This window comes from Scyliorhinus canicula, chromosome 11 (genome assembly GCF_902713615.1).
Source record: "Scyliorhinus canicula chromosome 11, sScyCan1.1, whole genome shotgun sequence".
Lineage (NCBI taxonomy): Eukaryota > Metazoa > Chordata > Chondrichthyes > Carcharhiniformes > Scyliorhinidae > Scyliorhinus > Scyliorhinus canicula.
The window spans coordinates 162,110,775-162,130,758 of record NC_052156.1 but is presented as its reverse complement, the minus strand read 5'-3'; the positions used below and the strand labels follow the sequence as shown (position 1 = coordinate 162,130,758).

The window sequence follows — 19,984 nt, the reverse complement described above, 5'->3', positions numbered from 1 at the left end:
AATGGACAAAAGCACAATAGTCAACTGACACTCCAGCGCAGTACTGAGGGAGTGCTGTACAATCAGTGGTGTAGCTTTTAGCTGTGGCATTAAAAGTCTTCCCACTCAGCTGGATATAAAAAGATCTCCCTCAACACTAATTCACAGAAGAGCAGAGAAGTCTCTGTGTCCTGGCCAATATTTATCCCTCAATCAATATCTCCAAAACAAATTATCAGGTGATTATCACGCTGTGTGGGACCTTGTTGTGTGTTGTTACATTTACCTGCAAAACAAGAGTTACTATTCACTTCAAAACAAGCAATTAACTGGTTATTCAAAGCACTTTGACGCCCTGAAGGCCTCATTCCTTGCTGAGATGTTGACATCTGAGGTATTGGGCTGGATTTTCAAACCCCTACGGGGGTGTCTCTGGAGCAGTGAACAGAAAAATCGTCGTGGGAGGATGGCTTGTGGATTTACTGGCATCTTCTATGCCATTTTGATAGAGGCCAGGTCGTAGACACCCAAAAGCCATGGGGAGCCAATTCAGCCAATCAATGGGCCTCAGGCCTCTCCACCATTACGGACCAGCAACTGCGGCCATCTTGCAGCAGAGTCCCGCTTCCCTCCCTGCTTCAGCGGGTTACCAACTTTTCAGTGACAAAGAGCACCCTGCCAGCTTCGGGAAACTTCTGGAACTTCTGGCCATTAACCGTCCTTTCATTCAAATGAACTGCCCTGTGCCCACCAAACCAGTGCCATGTAGGATTGGGATGTAGAAATTCTCCCAACCGGGCTCCCAACCCAGAACCTGCTCCTTTTAATGTCAGCGAAATGGGGAGAATGAGGAGGGGGTGGTTGGGGGGGGGGGGGGAGCTGCTGTCACATATGAACCTGCTGTCAAAGTGTGCTCCTTCCTTTCTCCTCCTATCATTGAACATAGAACATAGAACGATACAGCGCAGTACAGGCCCTTCGGCCCTCGATGTTGCACCGACATGGAAAAAATCTAAAGGCCATCTAACCTACACTATGCCCTTATCATCCATATGCTTATCCAATAAATTTTTTAATGCCCTCAATGTTGGCGTGTTCACTACTGTTGCAGGTAGGGCATTCCACGGCCTCACCACTCTTTGCGTAAAAAACCCACCTCTGACCTCTGTCCTATATCTATTACCCCTCAATTTAAGGCTATGTCCCCTCATGCTAGCCACCTCCATCCGCGGGAGAAGGCTCTCGCTGTCCACCCTATCTAACCCTCTGATCATTTGTATGCCTCTATTAAGTCACCTCTTAACCTTCTTCTCTCTAACGAAAACAACCTCAAGTCCATCAGCCTTTCCTCATAAGATTTTCCCTCCATACCAGGCAACATCCTGGTAAATCTCCTCTGCACCCGTTCCAAAGCTTCCATGTCCTTCCTATAATGAGGCGACCAGAACTGTACGCAATACTCCAAATGCGGCCGTACTAGAGTTTTGTACAACTGCAACATGACCTCATGGCTCCGGAACTCAATCCCTCTACCAATAAAGGCCAACACACCATAGGCCTTCTTCACAACCCTATCAACCTGGGTGGCAACTTTCAGGGATCTATGTACATGGACACCGAGATCCCTCTGCTCATCCACACTACCAAGAATTTTACCATTAGCCAAATATTCTGCATTTCTGTTATTCTTTCCAAAGTGAATCACCTCACACTTCTCCACATTAAACTCCATTTGCCACCTCTCAGCCCAGCTCTGCAGCTTATCTATGTCCCTCTGTAACCTGCAACATCCTTCCGCACTGTCTACAACTCCACCGACTTTAGTGTCGTCTGCAAATTTACTAACCCATCCTTCTGCGCCCTCCTCTAGGTCATTTATAAAAATGACAAACAGCAACGGCCCCAGAACAGATCCTTGTGGTACGCCACTCGTAACTGAACTCCATTCTGAACATTTCCCATCAACCACCACTCTCTGTCTTCTTTCAACTAGCCAATTTCTGATCCACATCTCTAAATCACCCTCAGGTGCCTGACCCTTGTCAACCTTACCGCCTCTACGTAGCAGCCATGGGGCTGCAAAACATGGCCGCCTTTCCCACCACGCTGTCCACTTAAAGTATCAAGAGGGGTGCTGCTCATGGCTGAGAAGCAGGAGAAAACTTATAGATGTCCCCAGTATATAGTTTAAGGGGTGACCAGATGGGATATGTGAATGTGTGACGTAGATAATGATCTACCACTGACAATAGTCAGTCATGTGTTAGACTCTCAAGAGAAGGTTGGAATCTTGCCCAAGAGCGACATGCCTACTCTGTAACCTGTTTAGATCCTAGTACTAATGAATCGGTGTTAAGCAGAGTCTGTCGACAGTCAGTCACAGGACCAAGTCTGACAACCAGAGCAGAAATACCTGAAAAAATTACAAAGGGCAAGAATTAGCTGGCCCTTTGACCACAGGCGTATATGACCATTATGACCACAAAGTCTCGCGAGGAAGCCACAGCAGGATTTGCGGGAGTGAGATCTCAAAAAGGATGTGAACCTGATTTCCATTCATTATAATATTTAACTTATACTTACCGAGCTTGACACCATAAACTCTGCTCACGCCTTAACCTCAATGCCCTCAAATTACTCCCTGGCGCTGGCAGCCTGCCAGGGGCCAGTGCCATCTTGGCACTGGAGTAGGCACTGCCAGGGGAAACTGTTTACTGCCAGGGGGCACTGACATGAGCACTGCCAAGTGGGCTCTGGTGGGGCGGTAACCCTCCCCATTGTGAGGGTGTAGGATAATGGGTTAACCAATGGGATATGCTAAATGCATGATGTAGATGATGGCAAACCACTCACACGAGTCAGCCATGTGTTCGACCCTTGAGAAACGGAGAGAGAGAGAGAGGTTGGAATTATGCCGAAGTGCCACATGCCAACTCTGTAACCTGTTCAGGAGTAGTTCTAATAAATAAGTGTTAGATTAAGGAGCCACGGGCCATGCCTGGAGCTAAAGGTGGACCCAATCACAGAATATGGTGACGGAGGGAGAGCAATAGTCTCTTCATTACCAATTCTATAGAGGAACAAGGCTCATGATTTGAAAAGTAAATCAACGATGAAAAAGGACCATTCAACCACTCAGCATTATTTATTTGTCGTACGCAAAAACTTTCCTCGTAGTTCCACTGTCATTTTGAATATCAGTCCCATTGTTACCTGACACAGCAGATTATTCCGGGTTTTTATAATTGAATAAAGAAGTTCCTCCAATATATTTTGAAAGTTGTTTCCATGAACTGAAATGTTCACTGCCTGCCTATTCTTTGCCTGATTTAATTTGAAACAATATTCTGAGCTTACCTCAATTACATTTAGTATTTTATTACGCCTCTTTGAGGGTCTTCTTTTTAATTGGCGTTACATATTAATTTTTGAAACCTGATAAACAAAAACACTCAACTCTCTCAATAAAGTAGGTTTGATGAACAAAATCAAAATTATACTTCAGCACTCCACTCTATACTCTCTGCAGAATGAATCATAAGCACAGAGTTTACTTATTTTAAATTGCAAATAGATTTGAGTGAAGTGTATTCAATACAGAACAATATACAGTAGAAAATCAACATTGAGAAGATTAAATTCCATTTTAAGATCATCTTTCATCTCCAGTTCCATTTATATTTCCTATAGGATAATTTATCATGAATAAGCAGCAGGCGACAGAAGTGCACACAAAACTTCTGCAAATCCACAGGGACAATTTAGCATATTAAATCCATATTTGAGTAGCATAACCTACCAGCATACACTCACACAGCTGTTGGAAAATCAGAATGCAAGCGGTCAGTAGGCACTGTGCGGCAACTAAGAGGGAAAAAAACCCTGCATTTTCATAGCACCCTTCACCATCTCGCAACAGCCAAAAGTGCTTTACAGCCAAGTGCTTCTGAAGAATTGCCGCTATTATAACAGGAAATGCGAGAACCAATCTGCCCACAGCAAGATCGCGCACAGACGCCAATGTGTTACGACCTGATAGCCTGTTTTAATGATGTTGGTCAAAGGATAAATATTGGCCAGGACTGAGGGACGTTCCCCTGTTCTTCTTCTTGGGCAGCACTGCAGCACAGTGGTTAGCACTATGGCATCACAGCTCCAGGGTCCCAGGTTTGATTCCCGGCCGGGTCACTGTCTGGCGGAGTCTGCACGTTCTCCCCGTGTCTTTGTGGGTTTCCTCCGGGTGCTCCAGTCTCCTCCCACAAGTCCCGAAAGACGGCTTGTTAGGTGAATTGGACATTCTGAATTCTCCCTCTGTGTACCAGAACAGGCGCCGGAATGTGGCGACTAGGGGCTTTTCACAGTAACTTCACTGCAGTATTAATGTAAGCCTACTTGTGACAATGAAGATTGATATTATTATTTAAATATTACCATGGAAACTTGCAGGCTCACCTGAGAGGACAGACATTAACTTTTGTATTTATTTACTTATTATAAATTTAGAGTACCCAATTCATTTTTTCCAATTAAGGGGCAATTTAGTGTGGCCAATCCACCTACCCTGCACAGTTTTGGTTTGTGGGGGCGAAACCCACATAAACACGGGGAGAATGTGCAAACTCCACACGGACAGTGACCCAGAGCTGGGATCGAACCTGGGACCTCGGAGCCATGAGGCAGCAATGATAACCACTGCACCACCATGCTGCTGGACAGATATTAACTTAACGCTTCCTCTCGAATACAACATCTCTAACTCTGCAGTGCTGCCTGAGTACTGCTCTGGAAGGTCAGGACAGATTTTTATGCTCAAATCCCACTCACTAGACTTTATGGCGCCCACCCTGGGCACGTTTTCAGCAGATAGGCACATAATGTGGAGCCCACCCGTGACCCAGCCTCTATTTTACAGGGGGTGAGTAAAGCGCCCACTAGCTTGCCCACCCTCAGGCTATTGTGGCCCTTAAGTGGCAAATTAATAACCACTTAAGGACCTCTATGTGCCTCCACTGCCATGATATACCATTCAGTGGAAGGCAAGCAAGAGTGGGAAAGTCATATTTTCCCCAAAATTGATGAAAGGGCACTCCCCCAGTTTGTGCCTCCCCACCTGGACTCCAAAACACACAGCTCCAGCCCCTTCACCTAGGACTAGGACACATGATTCCCCTCTCTCTGCCAGGAAAGAGCTGACTTATCTGTATTCTCCATGGGTCTGGTTGCCGTTCCAGCCGTACCCACTACTGAATGTGTGATCCCATGCATATTTCCCTGGAAGAGGGTTTTTCAAGCTGTGGGTCGCGACCTGTGGATGGGTCGCAGGCGGGTGTCTGGAGGGTCGAGGAGCAATCGGCCATGGTGTTCCTGATCAAGGGAGACGCGGCCAATGGCCGCGACAGGATTTTAAATTAAGAATGCCAGTCGAAACCAGCTTTTAAATAGAACGATGCAGTCTTCCAACCAGAGGTGGCGGCAGAGAGCAGGTCACGCGCCCTGTAGATCGTGCTTTTGGCGTAGGGATTCCTTCATTTTATAGCTGTGAACAAGCAAGGCAACAGGACTGTGAAGAATTGAAGATGGAGCCAAAAAAAACTGAAATCGAGAACAAGACAATGTAAAGGTGATTTCTTGAGGTATGGCTTTGTTAATTGTGCCAATGCAAATCAGGATGCAAAGTCCATGGGGAGAATTCTCCAGTTGCCAGGCGAACATGTGTGTTATATGCAGGGAAATAGTGGAAAACGGAAGTTTAAAACCCTCAAAACTTCAACGGCATTTGAAGACGGCAGCACGGTAGTGCAGTGGTTAGCACAGATCCTTCACAACTCCACGGTCCCAGGTTCGATCCCCGTCTTGGGTTACTGTCTGTGTGGAGTCCGCACGTTCTCCCCGTATCTGCGTGGGTTTCCTCCGGGTACTCCAGTTTCCTCCCACAGTCCAAAGATTGGCCATGCTAAATTGCCCTTACTGTCCAAAAGGTGGGGTGGGGTCACTGGGTTACAGGAATAAGGTGGAGGTGTGGGTTTTGGTAGTGTTCTCTTTCCAAGGTCCGGTGCAGACTTGATGGGCCAAATGGCCTCCTTCTGCACTGAAATTCTATGAAAGACTAGGCATGGCAAGTTTGAGAACAAACCTCTTTTATTTCAAAGGATGCAGTGAGAACTTAAATCACCAGCTGTAGTCCTTTGCAGAAATGTAACATTGAATGACAAAGCAAGCGGGCGGCATGGCGGTTAGCACTGCTGCCTACGGTGCTGAGGATCCAGGTTCGATCCCGGCCCAGGATCATTGTCGGTGTGGATTTTGCACACACCACCTCATGTCTGCGGGAATTTCACCCCCACAACCCAAAGGTGTGCAGGGTATGTGGATTGGCCACGGTAAATTGCCCCTTAATTGGGGGGAAAAAAGTAATTGGGTACTCTAACTATTCAAAAAAATGAAAAAGCAAGTGAGATCATGAGGACCAAGCAGGCTCACCTGTTGCATGGAAGGTAAGTGAAAATGGTGGGTTGTGAAGGTCGGCTGGCATGGGGCCTGAAGATTGGCGGGTTGGTAAAAGTGGGTCCCGGGGAAAAAAAGGTTTGAAAAACACTGCTGTAGAAGATGCTTGGCTGAGCAAACCGCCCATTCCGCCAAGATGATTTAGGTGCTTCTCGCGATATGCCCAAAGTCCAACGTGTATTGAAAGTTATGAGAGCGTTGTCTATCTTGAGCGTCTGAGAGCTACCATGGGCTGGATTCTCCGATGTCAGGATTCTCCGTTTCGCCCGCAGCCCGGGGAATTCCCGACGGCGTGGGGCTACCCACAATGGGAAACCCCATTGGCCGGCTGGCGGGACGGAGAATCCAGCCCCATGTGTGGTGAAGTGTCTTTTAAGCTTCATGGTGACTGTTTTACTCGTCATGTTTGTCAAACCATCCAGGATACAAATTAGCTGAGGGCAAATGTTGTTGACCATTCCATTCAAAGACGCCAGCAGCTGCTGTGAATGTCCATGGGAAGTCCGGAAACGTATGTAAATGCAGAGGGTTCTTCTGTTTGATGCGACTTGAGTGCATTGCATGGTGCTCATCTGGAGGTTTCCTCTTCCATGTCTGCGCTCATGGGGCGCCAATGCAGTGCTTCCTTGGCCCTGTATCTGGTTGCTTCTAACCCCTGGTGAAGTTATTGTGTGTAGTACCTCTGGCGGGCAGGGCAGGTGATAAATTGTCCACCTTGTACGATCAGTTCATCTCTAATGGTGAAGAATGTGCAAGGTCGTGGGGAAACCCCCTTGAGGATTCAGGCCAGCCCCTCATGATGATGTTGTGCAGTCGCCTGCACGTGACGTCTGCCTGTAAGGCCTGTTTGAGTTCCTGAATTTGATGTGAGGACAGAATCTTTATTGCCATAATTTCTGTGTCTTTCTTACAATCTGCCAGGTCTATGATGGTTAAGAAGTCTCTGGACCGCACATCAGCTAACTACAGCTCGGTGCCACGTTTGTAGACGATGCTGAGATTGCAGCTTTAGCATCATGCATTACAGCTGTGCAGACACAGTGTGGACAGGCTTCTTTTTTATGAGGGGCTGATGATCTGTTTCACCAGTCGCAGGATGATTTTAGAAGTCATGAAAATACTGACAGGCAAAGCTAAAACAGGGGCATCGGAGAATCGCCCGGGGCCGGCGTCAATCCCGCCCCCGCCATGTCCTGAATTCTCCGCCCCCCAAGATTCAGTGGGGGAGGGAATCACGTCGCGCTGCTTGGTGGGCCCCCCGCGGCGATTCTCCGGCCCGCGATGTGCCGAAGTCCCGCCGCTGACATGCCTTTCCCGCCGGCGTGGTTTAAACCACGTCTGGTACCAGCGAGAATGGCAGCGCGGGCGGGCTCCCGTGTCCTGGGGGAGGGGCGATCTGACCCTGGGGGATGCCCCCAGGGTGGCCTGGCCCGTGATCGCGTCCCACCGATCGGCCGGCGGGCCTGTGCCGTGGGGACACTCTTTTTCTTCCGCCCCCGCCATGGCCTGGACTTACACTGCCCGGCAATACCTTTCGGCCCAGGCTGGCATGGCGCCAAAGGCCGTTCACGCCAGCCGGCGGAGTGGAAACCACTCCGACGCGGGCCTAGCCCCTAAAGGTGCGGAGAATTCTGCACCTTTGAGGGGGCCCGACGCCAGAGTGATTCACGCCACTCCGACAGGCCGGGACCCCCCGCCCCGCCAGGTAGGGGAGAATCCCGGCCAGGGAGTTCCTTTTCAACTTGCGGGTAACGAGATTCACCGTCAGTGAGGGGTCTGGATGCCATTCTGGTCGCAGACTGTGCAAAGTCAGAGCTGGGAGGTGCCTGCTGTTATGAGTACAGGTGCTTGAACGTCACAGTACCGTAGCACCGGTGGGCTTGCGAGTGTTTGAGTGTGTTGAAGATCATTGTGTGGTGCTCTTGCCAACACCATTCAACATCCCAGTGGACACTTTGACCAAGAGGTCCAGTGACCTCACTATACATGGAATGAACGAGAGAGATAATTTGTCATACCAAGAAAGTGCTGTAAACTGTGCTTGCCCATGGGAATGGCCATCTATCATATACAGCTGCCTGGGTGCTGCATATGGGTCTATTTCCCAGAACCTATTTCGCATAACTGATATTAATGGCTGCTTGTAACGTTACGCCTTTTGTATAGCTGCTTGCAAATTAAGTCACTATATATTCCACAAACTACTCGAACCCTGATTAAGTCTTCAGTGAGAGTTCCAAATCCACATATCTTTGCCAATATTTTTAGGATGGCCATGTATGATTGTATTGACTCATCTGTTCTTTGGCTCATTGAATTGAACGCATGTCTATCAAGGATTTGTTTCTTTTACTGGGAGACAAATGTTCTCAAACTTTTTCAGGATAATCTCGGGGTCTTAGTTTTACCTCTCTGACTATCAAGAGAGGTTAAGACTAAGAGGTTAGGCAGGAAAGTAGAGGCCACCATCACATTAGCCATGACCTTGTTGGATGGCGGAGCAAAGTTGAGGGGCCAAGTGGTCTATCCATGTTCTTTATCCATACCTTTGTTCATAAGTGTATATGGGAGACAGTGCAGGTCAACATTAAGAGTTTTAATGGATTCACAGGACCTTGTGCAGGATAGGACATGTGCTGCAGAATTCTGGATCAGTTGCAGTTCATGATGGGTCAAGTTGAAGAAGCTAATAAGCATGGTTTCGCAAAGGTTGGGTCTGAATCGAGGAAAACACGGACGAGGGTTTCAGCAAGGGCGGGATGATTGGGAGTGAGCACAAAAAATAAATGAAAACATTGATTGGCGAGTCATGGAACGTAACTTCTTTTTAAAGAGAATGCAACTCCAAATTGCTCTTTGTCATTTCCTCTTTTCATTCAGCCTTCAATTATCAATACCATTTAGAGTTTCATTGATTATCATTATATTCATTTATTCAATCACAAGGACAATAATTAAGGCTTCTAATTGGAGCATGTCTTGTGTTTAACAGATGCTGCTGAACTACAACTTTTTGTTATTTTATTCTGTTTTATATCAATGTTATTATGTTATTATGTTTTATTATGTTTATCATAGAATTTACAGTGCAGAAGGAGGCCATTTGGCCCATCGAGTCTGCACCGGCTCTTGGAAAGAGCACCCTATCCAAGGTCAACATCTCCACACTATCCCAATAACCCAGTAACCCCACCCAACACTAAGGGCAATTTTGGACACTAAGGGAAATTTAGCATGGCCAATCCATCTAACCTGCACATCTTTGGACTGTGGGAGGAAACCGGAGCACCCGGAGGAAACCCACGCACACACGGGGAGGATGTGCAGACTCCGCACAGACAGTGACCCAAGCCGGAATCGAACCTGGGAGCTGTGAAGCCATTGTGCTACCCACAATGCTACCGCGCTGTCCATGTTAAGCAATAGCTACTTGGATACAGGGATAGAAGGTTCTACAGTCAAATTTGCAGACAACACTAAAATAGGTGGGACAGTAAGTTGCAATGATGAAATAAGAACCGTATAACTGGATATAGATAGGAGAGTGGGCCAAAATGTGGCACAGGGAGTTTAATGTGGATAAATGTGGTCATTTATTTTGGTCAGAAAAATGGAGAGGCAACTTATTATGTAAATGGGGGGAGACTTTGGGGTGCTCCAGTGCAGAGGGATCTGGATGTCTTTATGCATGAGTCGCAGTAAAAGAGCATGCAGTTACAGCAGGTAATAAAGAAAGTGATTGAAATGTTGGCATTTTTGTTAAAAGAATAGAGTATAAAGGTAAGAAAGTGTTCTTTCAATTGTACAAGGTGTTGGTAAGACCGCACCTGGAGTATTGCGCACAGTTTTTGTCCCCTTATTTGAGGAGTGATGTAGTGGCATTGGAGGCAGTTCAGGGGAGGTTCACTAGATTGATTCCAGAGAGGAGGGGCTTGTGTTATGAAGAGAGATTGAGCAGTTTCGGTCAATACTCTTCAGAGTTCATAAGAATGAGGGGAGATCAAATTGGGGTATATAAGATGCGAAGAAGTATTGATAAAGTAGACGTGGAGTGGATGTTTCCTCTTGTGGGACACAGTCTCAGGATAAGAGGGAGCAAATTTAAAACAGAGATGAGGAGAAACTACTTCTCCCAAAGGGTTGTGAATCTGTGGAATTTGCTACCCCAGAGTACGGTAAATTTAAGGAGGATTTGGACATATTTTTAATTAGTAATGCGTTGAAGGATTACAGAGAACAGGCAGGACGGTGCAGTTGAGGCCATGATGAGATCAATCGTATTGAACTGTGGAACAGGCTCAAGAGGCTGAATTGTCCACTCCTGCTCCTAGTTCTTATGTTCGAAGAAATAAATATTCTGTCTTATTCCACCTTCCAGCTCTTGGTCTCTAGCCCTGTCGGTAACAGCACCTCGAGCACGAATCTGATGCTTTGATTAATAAGGGATTTTTTGATTAATAAAGGGATCAAGGGTTATGGGGAGAAGGTAGGAGAATGGGAATGAGGAACATATCAGCCATGATTGATGGGCCGAATGACCGAATTCTGCTTCTCTATCTTATGGCCTTTAGGGCATCTATGATCATCCTGAGTGATACAGTTGTTATTTCATTGGTCTTACTGTGATCCATTTAATCCCATACTAACAGCTTTATGGGAGGACCATTTTGGGGTAAAGGAGTGAACCTCATCATGAACCAAAAATAATCATTAAAATTCACGAGCAAAACCTGATCAGACTAGTACCAAAACGCTCGAGCAAAATGTCCAAAAGAAAATCTATCGCGCCTTTCAAGACTTCAGAAAGTCCAAAAGTGCTTCACAGCCAATGCACTACTTCTGGACACTTGTAATGCAGAAAATGAGATAGCCAATTTGTACACAGGAAGATCCCACAAAGATGGTCAGATAATCAGTTTTTTAAATTCTGCAAATAGGTTTGATTGGAACACAGAGCCGTAAAATCCATTTGGAAAACAAACAGTATTTTTGGTGTAAATTACACCCAGGCTGTTATTGCACTCAAAGCAGAAACTCTGTCCTCATAAACAAAAGAAAAACAAATCACACCAAAGATGAGGGTCGCGATTTACTGGCCTCCACGCATCTGACTTGCTGTCGCGATGAGGCCATTGAACCTAGCGAGAGGCCTCTCGCAAGATTTGCGACCAAGGTCTCGCCCTTAGTGGCCGGGATCCAGATCATCGTATTTAAATGATCCATTAGGTTCATTTAAATATGTGTTAGCCGGATTCACCTGGTGCCCGGGATATAACGGCCGTGCCTGGCAGACCCTGCCAGGGTGCCGTTTAGCACTGGTGTCCACAAATGTGGACCAGGGGGGGGTCTCCCTAGCCATTAGAGACAGCTGGGTGGTCAGAGACAGGGCAGAGAAGTACTCCCGCTGGCAGCCAGGCACCTTGGTACTGCCACCCAGGCACCCTGGCAGTGCCACCCTTTCATCCCAACTCTCTGTCTTCTATCAGTTAGCCAATCTTCTATCCATGCTAATATACCACTCCCAACACCATGGGCTCTTACCTTATTGAGTAGCCCTTTGTGTGGTACCTTATCGTACACTATTTGGATTCAGATTTTTTTTGTGAAGGGAAGTTCAAGTTCCTGTGCAACACAACCTACTCATTGGCTTCAATGAATCTGTCCCCAGATCCAAACAATTAGTTATCTCTGCCCTTTCTTTAGCACTGTCATAACATAGATCACTAACCCAGGTAATGTCCATTTCCAATAGTGAGCATCAATCTTGCACGATCAGCAGCATCATCATCACTTAATCCCCCATCATTGACGTCCTGGGGGTTACCATTGACCAGAGTTGGACTCGCCGTATAAATACTGTGGCAACAAGAGCATGTTAGAGGCTGGGAATTCTGCGGCAAGGAAGTAACCTCCTGACTCCCCAAAGCCTGCCCACCTTCTGCAAGGCACGAGTCAGGTGTGTGATAGGATGGACTCTCCTTATCTGGATGTGTATGCCAGCAACACTCAAGAACATGATCGGCATCCCATCCACCACCTTAAACATTCACTCCCTCCAACACCGGCACACAGTGGCAGCAGAGTTTACCAATAGAAGATGCATTGTAGCAACTTGTCAAACCTCTTTCGACAGTATTTCTCATATCCATGACCTTTACTATCTCGGAGAACAAGCATGGGAACACTACCACCTGCAAGTTCTCCCACGAGTTACACAATGTCCAGACCTGTAACAATACACCATTCCTTCACAATCATTGGAATGCTGTCCCTAACAGCACGGTGGGTGTACTTACACCACATGGACTGCAGTGGTTCAAGATGGCAGCTCAGCACCTCCTCCTCAAGGACAATTAGGGATGGGCAATAAATGTTGGCCTCTCCAGTCAAGCCCCACATTCCTGTGGTGTTCTTTGTGATTTTCATTATCAGGATGGATGGTGTAGTGTTCACAAAGACCACAGAAGCTAAATTCAATAACAAAGCTAACATTTATTACACTACATATTGAAGCTCGACCACCTACTTCTACAGCAAGCAATAATCTAGTGATCTACAATCTACACTCTACTAACACTAGTCTCTACACTCTATCTATAACTGTACCCTGCGCTCTTCTCTAGACCTCTCCTCTGCACTCTCTCCAGCCCCCTCCCAGAAGCCTAAGTCAGTGCTTTATATAGTCCTGCATCTAGCTCCATCTAGTGGTCAATTATGATGTTCCATCAGCCATAATATAATCTAGACATTCTACATAACGTCATAATTCCAGGAATGAAATTTTAAAACAATGAACTGGGAAGGAGAGTGAAAGCAGATTCAGTCGTCACTGAATGGTTAATATTGAAAAAGGAAACTAAATTGCAGATGTTGGTCCTTAACTGGGTAGGGCTTTGATTCAAAGACATGATGGGCTGAATGGCCCCCTCTTGTGTTCGATGATTCACTGATCCTATGAAGCTCCATTAGCAGGCATCATAGAATGTAGTTTACACCAGTTTTATCATTTGCCTTCAGACCTCTGCAGGGGTTTGAACAAAAGCGCTGTGACATCCTATGGTCTGCTAAATGCCTTTGGCGTTAATCAAGTAACTCCAGGAGGGAATGCCCAAGTAACTCCAGGAGGGAACCTGTAAATGAAGATACATTTGAGGGGGGAAAAAAATCATGCAACCAGCACAGAGTAACTTGAAATCCATGAAAGAGCACACAGGATAAGTGTCCAGCAATAATGGTACTTGTTCACATAGCCATCCTCTGCTAACTAATTGGATCCTCTCAGGCTTTGATACAAGCACATTCTATAAAGTGGAAGTGTTATTTGATGACACGTACTGGTCAATAAGCACACACACACTTTCCTACCTTGTCAATGTGCCAACAAAGGTCGCCCAAATCTTCTAAATGTTTCAATCAGTATGACTTAACCCATTCATTTTAAACCAATGTGCTCGGAAAATCTAAGCTGTGTGTTTACTAGGGAGACTGAAAAATCCTCAGAGACCTCTGATTCTCATCAATGCTGGCGTACAAAGTTTCTGCTCTCGCGGCACATTCTGTTGTTGGTCCCAGTCGAATTCCTCAGGTTCCCCCTGGGAAATTCCCTAATATTCATTCCGATGGTAGGACCCAGGAAAGCCGGGTGCCGGTTGGACTTCTTGCTAAGATTCCATCTGGCCTCATGGGGGTTCAACTTCCCCCTTCTTAATATTCTTAAAGCAGACCACATGAAAAGAAGAAGGGTGTCGAGGGTCACAGAAGAACATTCTAGGCAGGCGTGAACATTGATCTCTTACTTAGCTTTCACTAACAAGGAAAGTCCCCACAGTCCCAGATGGCCATAGGCTACTTTCCCCATGGCAGGGGGGTGGGGGGGGGAGCTGACTGGTGGTGATGTAACCCAAGGATCACCAAATCTCAAACGAGGGGCATGGTTGAGAAGTTGGGGCCACCATGAATAACCGCAGCTGGTACAGTAATCGAACGCATGCTATTGACCTCACTCTGCATCATGAACCGGTGGTCCAGCCAACTGAGCTAAACCAGCCCCAACAATTTCACTGACAGGCATTTCAAGTTCATATCCCTCAACCTTCCTCGTTCCACAATCATAAAATCAAAGAACACAGAAGGAGGCCATGCATCAGCCAATGTTGACTCTTTGAAAGCAGAGTTAATCCCTCAATAATTACAGAATTTCTCAGACAGGAAGCCCATCCATGTCCCTATTAAGGCCCTAATTAAGGGCCTTTTTCTGTCCTGTGTGAACATTTAGCTTGGCGGGCACCAGTTGGATCAGGGTGCCAAACATAAAAAGTCTTCATTCTCAATCTCTGGTAGGAAGGGTGGTGCTGGGGAGGGGCCATCTCAGTCTAAAAGCACCATTAGATTTGGGGCACGGTCCTCTCGGAAAACTGAGAGTGCCAGTCCTCACACCCCAGGCAATCCCCCACCTCCCCAAAGACGAGATTGCCTTCCTTACTGATGCCCAGGTTATCCCCTACCCTCAAATCGCCAGGGCCCTGGTACTTACCGGAAGGGCAGTCCGGAATTAGGTTCAGGCTCAGCACTGCAGTACCTCTTCCAGCCACTGCAGCACTGTGCTTGGAGGTACTGGACAGCTGTCATCCAATCTGATTGTCCGACAGCTCTCCAAGGTGGAGCTTCAATCTAAGGGTGGACAGAAATCCCTCCTGCTGCAAATCAACGCTCAATTGAATCTAAAATGGCAAGAAGCCTGTCAGAGTCAACAGGGTGCATTCTCTGCTGACTCTCAGGATGGCTGGCTAGTGGACAATATTGCATTACACTCTGACTTGTGCCCTGTAGATGGTGGACAGTGCCACACAACACGATGAAGTGTACCTTCAATGTGAAGATGGGAATTCAACTCCACAAGGACAGAGCGGTGCTCACTCCGACCGATACTGTCATGGGCAGATGCATCTGTGCCAGGTTGCTGTGGATGTGGTCAAGTATGGTTTTCCCTCTTGTTGGTTCCCTCGCCACCACAGTCCCAGTGTAGCAGCTAAGTCCTTAGGACCCTGGTAGCTCAGTCTATGTGGCACAGTGGGGCACTATTGCTTCACAGCTCCAGGGCCCCTGATTCGATTCACAGCTTGGGTCACCATCTGTGCCGAGTCTGCACGTTCTCCCCATGCCTGTGTGGGTTTCCTCCGGGTGCTCTGGTTTCCTCCCACAAGTCCCGAAAGACGTGCTTGTTAGGTGAATTGGACATTCTGAATTCTCCCTCTGTGTACCCGGACAGGGGCCAGAGTGTGGCGACTCAGGGATTTTCACAGTAACTTTTTTGCAGTGTCAATATAAGCCTACTTGTGACAATAAAGATTACTTTACTTTACTTTAACGAGTGATGGACATAGAGGTCCCTGACCCAGAGTATATTTTGCGTCCTTGCCACCTTCAGTGCTTTTTTTCAAGTGGTGTTCAACATGGAGGGGTACTGATCATTAGCAGAGGGGGGATGGTACGTGCCAATCAGCAGGATGTTTCCTTGTGCATGTTTAACCTGGTGCCATGAGACTCCATGGGGTCCAGAGCCGATGCTGAGAACACCAAGGGGAACTCCATCCTGGCTGTATACCACAATGCCGCCACCTCTGCTGGATCTGTCCTGTCGCGGAGGCAGCCCACTGCATTACCAACTCCCACCCCCCACCCACCCCAGTGCTATATGTCCAATAAGAACTGTAGCCACCTGGGGTGGCCACTGCCCAACACAAAATGGAAGATTACAAGGAATGCAGGGAAAATGGACATGTTGCAAAAGCAAGCAGCTTGCAAAAGCACTTGTGTATTCTGACTGCTGCAGAAACCAGACAGCACTGTGAAAGAAAACAGGTTAGCATACTAATGAGGCGATACCGGGTGATTCCCAGGTACAATGGAAACAAGTTAACGCAAATCGCTACAGTGAATAGAAGGCCAGACTTCTCGGCGCCAAGAGAAGTCCAAAACAATAAGCCCCAAGAACCGCACAGTGATCGAGGGACTGCCCCGTTATTGGGGAATTCAAATCAACCGATTGGGAAGAGACCCAATCGACTGTGAGTGTATAGAGGGTCCGCCCAGGTGGGCACGAGACCCTGGGAGAGGTATAAGACAGAGACCGCTACCCCAGCTCTCTCTCTCTGCCAGCCTCTCCTTGACCAGCCAGCCCTCCCAGCAGAACACCATTGCAGCAGAAGAACCTTGAGAAGGAGAGGCCTGGACAGCAGCCGCCATCACGTAAGTGTCATACAACGCACGCTACGAGAGTAGACACTCCTGACCCCCTTTAGTCCATAACTACTGGAAGCCTGTAGACCCAGGACAAAGCTAGAGGCCGTTGTTCCCTGATCTGGCAGTCCCCTTATCCAGATAAGTATTTGGCCTATTAGTGGTAGGATTAGCCTAGTCTTGTAGTTTTATATGCATGATTAGTAGATAACAGCATTATAATAAACATGTCTTGTTTGAACTTACTAACTGGTGTGTGGAGTTATTGATTGGAACTTGAACTTGAAACTTGTGGCAGTATCTTAACGATACCTGGCGACTCCATAGCTAAGGAACGAAATAGAGCCAAATTGAGTGTAACGCACACTCACCCAGAACGAGCAACAGAACATGATGGATTCCCCTCATAAGAAACACAAACATTGAAGACTTCAAAAGCAACTAGAAAACAACAAGTCCAATGAAGAATTAAGCCAAAGGAGTAAGAGCTTGAAGACGAGAAGCTCGACAATGAGAAATTAACTGAAGAGGTAAAAGCACTGAAATTGACAGCGGACTCCGCAATTGAGACAGAGACAGAAACGTAGATTGCGAGCACGAACAAGATTGCTGAAATGGTCACTAATAGAAAAGCACAAGAACCAATATGATAAAATGTTCGATGAAAAAGATGCTCGATTGAAATGCTGGAAAGAGAAGAAATTGGCCACACGGCCAAAGTACCAGGAACAGAGTACCACGGCCATGACCAGGATTGTGAAAGTACTGTCCAGACTGTGTTGTATTAGGATGATATGTGCCTCCATGCATTTTAATGTAAGGGGCTTGGCAGAACAAGAGTCAACCTGGGCTTGGAAAGTGGCATTGCCCACAAAGTGATGGATACAGTCACATGGTCAGAGAACAGTCAAGGACAGAACTCAAGTCAACAGCAAGCCTACACGGAACAGTTCCATGCAAGATCATATTCGGAACTGTACATTGTTAAAGCAGACCAATAGAAGTGTTTATATTTAAACACACAAGCCTCAAGATCTGATCAAAGAGCCATTACCACTGCAACATAAAAAAAACAGATTAAGTAGATAACATGAAACTTTGGTGGCGGAGCTAGTTAAATCCTTATAATTATGGTCTCAGACTAGACCCCTGCCATACCAAGTAGACATGGAGGGATGGATCATTTGCAAACACATGGACCACTTCAGGGGTAGAGAGATGCTCCAGCAGTCAATGTTACCATCAAGAAATGTTTTTGAACAAGCACTGAAGTATCTTATCGACCTGTTATAGACATAACTGATGTCTCTGTGGAAGCAAGTAGTGATGAACTGCCTGTGCCAGAATGGGCACCCGTCATTGCAGTTCCTGTTACTGTCGATCCGCTGGAAACATCCCAGACCACAAAATGATGTTGCTCCTTAAAAAACAGAAACCCCCTCAAATACTTGACTTATAATTGTCCAACTCAGATACATAATGTTTCATTAGAATTTAGGAGTGCGTAACGTAATTATTGAAGATCTCATAAAGAGGGAGGGATGTAATGATCATCCCTTTAAGGGCAACACAGCAGAGTAAGGGTCACCTGACTTGGGGATCAATTGGGACTCAGAGTGTAATCACCCCAGGGGGTGGAGTCCTCTCTTCGGCAGGAGGCATGTAGGGAGCTGGGTGCAGCCGTGAGGCTGCAGTTTTCTCATTAACAAATCTATTTTGTTTCCATATTATACCTTGTTTTTTATTGGAGCGTTTTTATTAAATTCCCTCCAAGATCTTCAACAGCGCAATTAAATGATGACTTGCTGTGCTTGAATTCATTTTTGATTTTGGTTGCTTGCCTTCTGCAAAGGACAATTGTTCAAGTACACGACAAATCCAACCTAACTCTAAATCAATGAATTCAGAAAGTACACACTGAAATTACGCTGTGAGCTCCTCAGTCTCTCAATGGGTCAGAATATTGCTGGAGGAAATTATAGAATCCAAGACTGCGTACAGCACAGAGAGACTGAATCCATCATGTCTATGCTGACTTTCTTCAAAAGCAACTCTGTTAGTCCCACCTCCTCTCCCTCTACCTCATAGCCTTTGCAAATTATTTTCTTCAAGTGTTTATTCAATTCCCAATTGAAAGCCACAATTGAATCTGCATCCGCCACATCAAACATTTCAAACTGTTTTTAAGATCATTCTCTTTCACCCAGTGTTGGAATTTTTCCATTTGCCCATGTCACTTTCTGTTGTCATTTGACTCAAGGGATGAATTGGATGCATTTAAAAGAACTTACTCGTGCGTCTTCAACTTCAACGCGGCTCAAAGTCCTCACCATTTTTAACACATTTTGTTTTCAGGTTATTTTAAATATCTTCAGTCAAGCGTTTCAAATTATGAAGAGCATATTTCATGCGATCAAGATCAAATACATGAACTAAAAGCAAAATACTGTGGATGCAGATAAAAAGTCACAACCATAACCATTCGCCACAGGCGCTGCCAAATCTGCCGCCTGGCTCCAACATTTTCTGTTTGCATTTCAGCATCCACACTATTTTGCTTAAAGTCAAATACTACACCAAGTCGAACTTGCAAATCGTGACGACCTTAATTTCTTTTTTTAAATATTGGCCAATGATCAAATCAGCTAGAAACAGAATGGATCAGAATACAACGCTGTTGATCGTCAGCAGAAAGGCTTCTTCATTCATCCGCCTATCGGTTACTAGTCACGCTGTGCATGAAATGGCTGCCACGTTCACACTTGCAACAGTGGTTATTGCATTTCAAAGTCGGTGGAGCACTTTTAGATATTTGAAACGTGTAAGGCATCATTAAAAGTAATTTTGATAAGTGAAACTTGGGTAACTGCAGCATTAAGTGAGTTTACCCAACAGGCAATGCAGCTGGAGGAATTCATAGAATTTACAGAGCAGAAGGAGGCCATTCAGCCCATCGGGTCTGCACCAGTCCTTGGAAAGAGCACCTAAGCCCATGCCTCCATCCTATCCCCGCAACCCAGTAACCCCACCTAACATTTTGGACACTTAAGGGGCAATTTAGCACAGTCAATCCACCTAATGCGCACATCTTTGAACTGCGGGAGGAAAGCGGAGCACCCAGAGGACACCCAGGCAGACACGGGGAGAAAGTGCAAACTGCGCACACTCACCCGAGGCTGGAATTGAACCCGGGATCCTGGAGCTGTGAGGCAGCAGTGCTAACCACTGTGCCACCGTGCCACCCAAAATTATGCGTCAAAGG

General features: G+C 46.4%; 1 long non-coding RNA gene across 1 annotated transcript in view; it reads right to left on the bottom strand.

Moving 5' to 3' along the window:
* The window catches only part of LOC119973683, a 78,176-nt gene extending 58,809 nt beyond the window's left edge, over positions 1 to 19,367 (bottom strand). The window contains exon 1 of the long non-coding RNA XR_005462371.1: positions 19,014 to 19,367. This is a non-coding gene — a long non-coding RNA (uncharacterized LOC119973683). The remainder of the gene's footprint in view (positions 1 to 19,013) is intronic.
* Between the last annotated feature and the right edge of the window lie 617 nt (positions 19,368 to 19,984).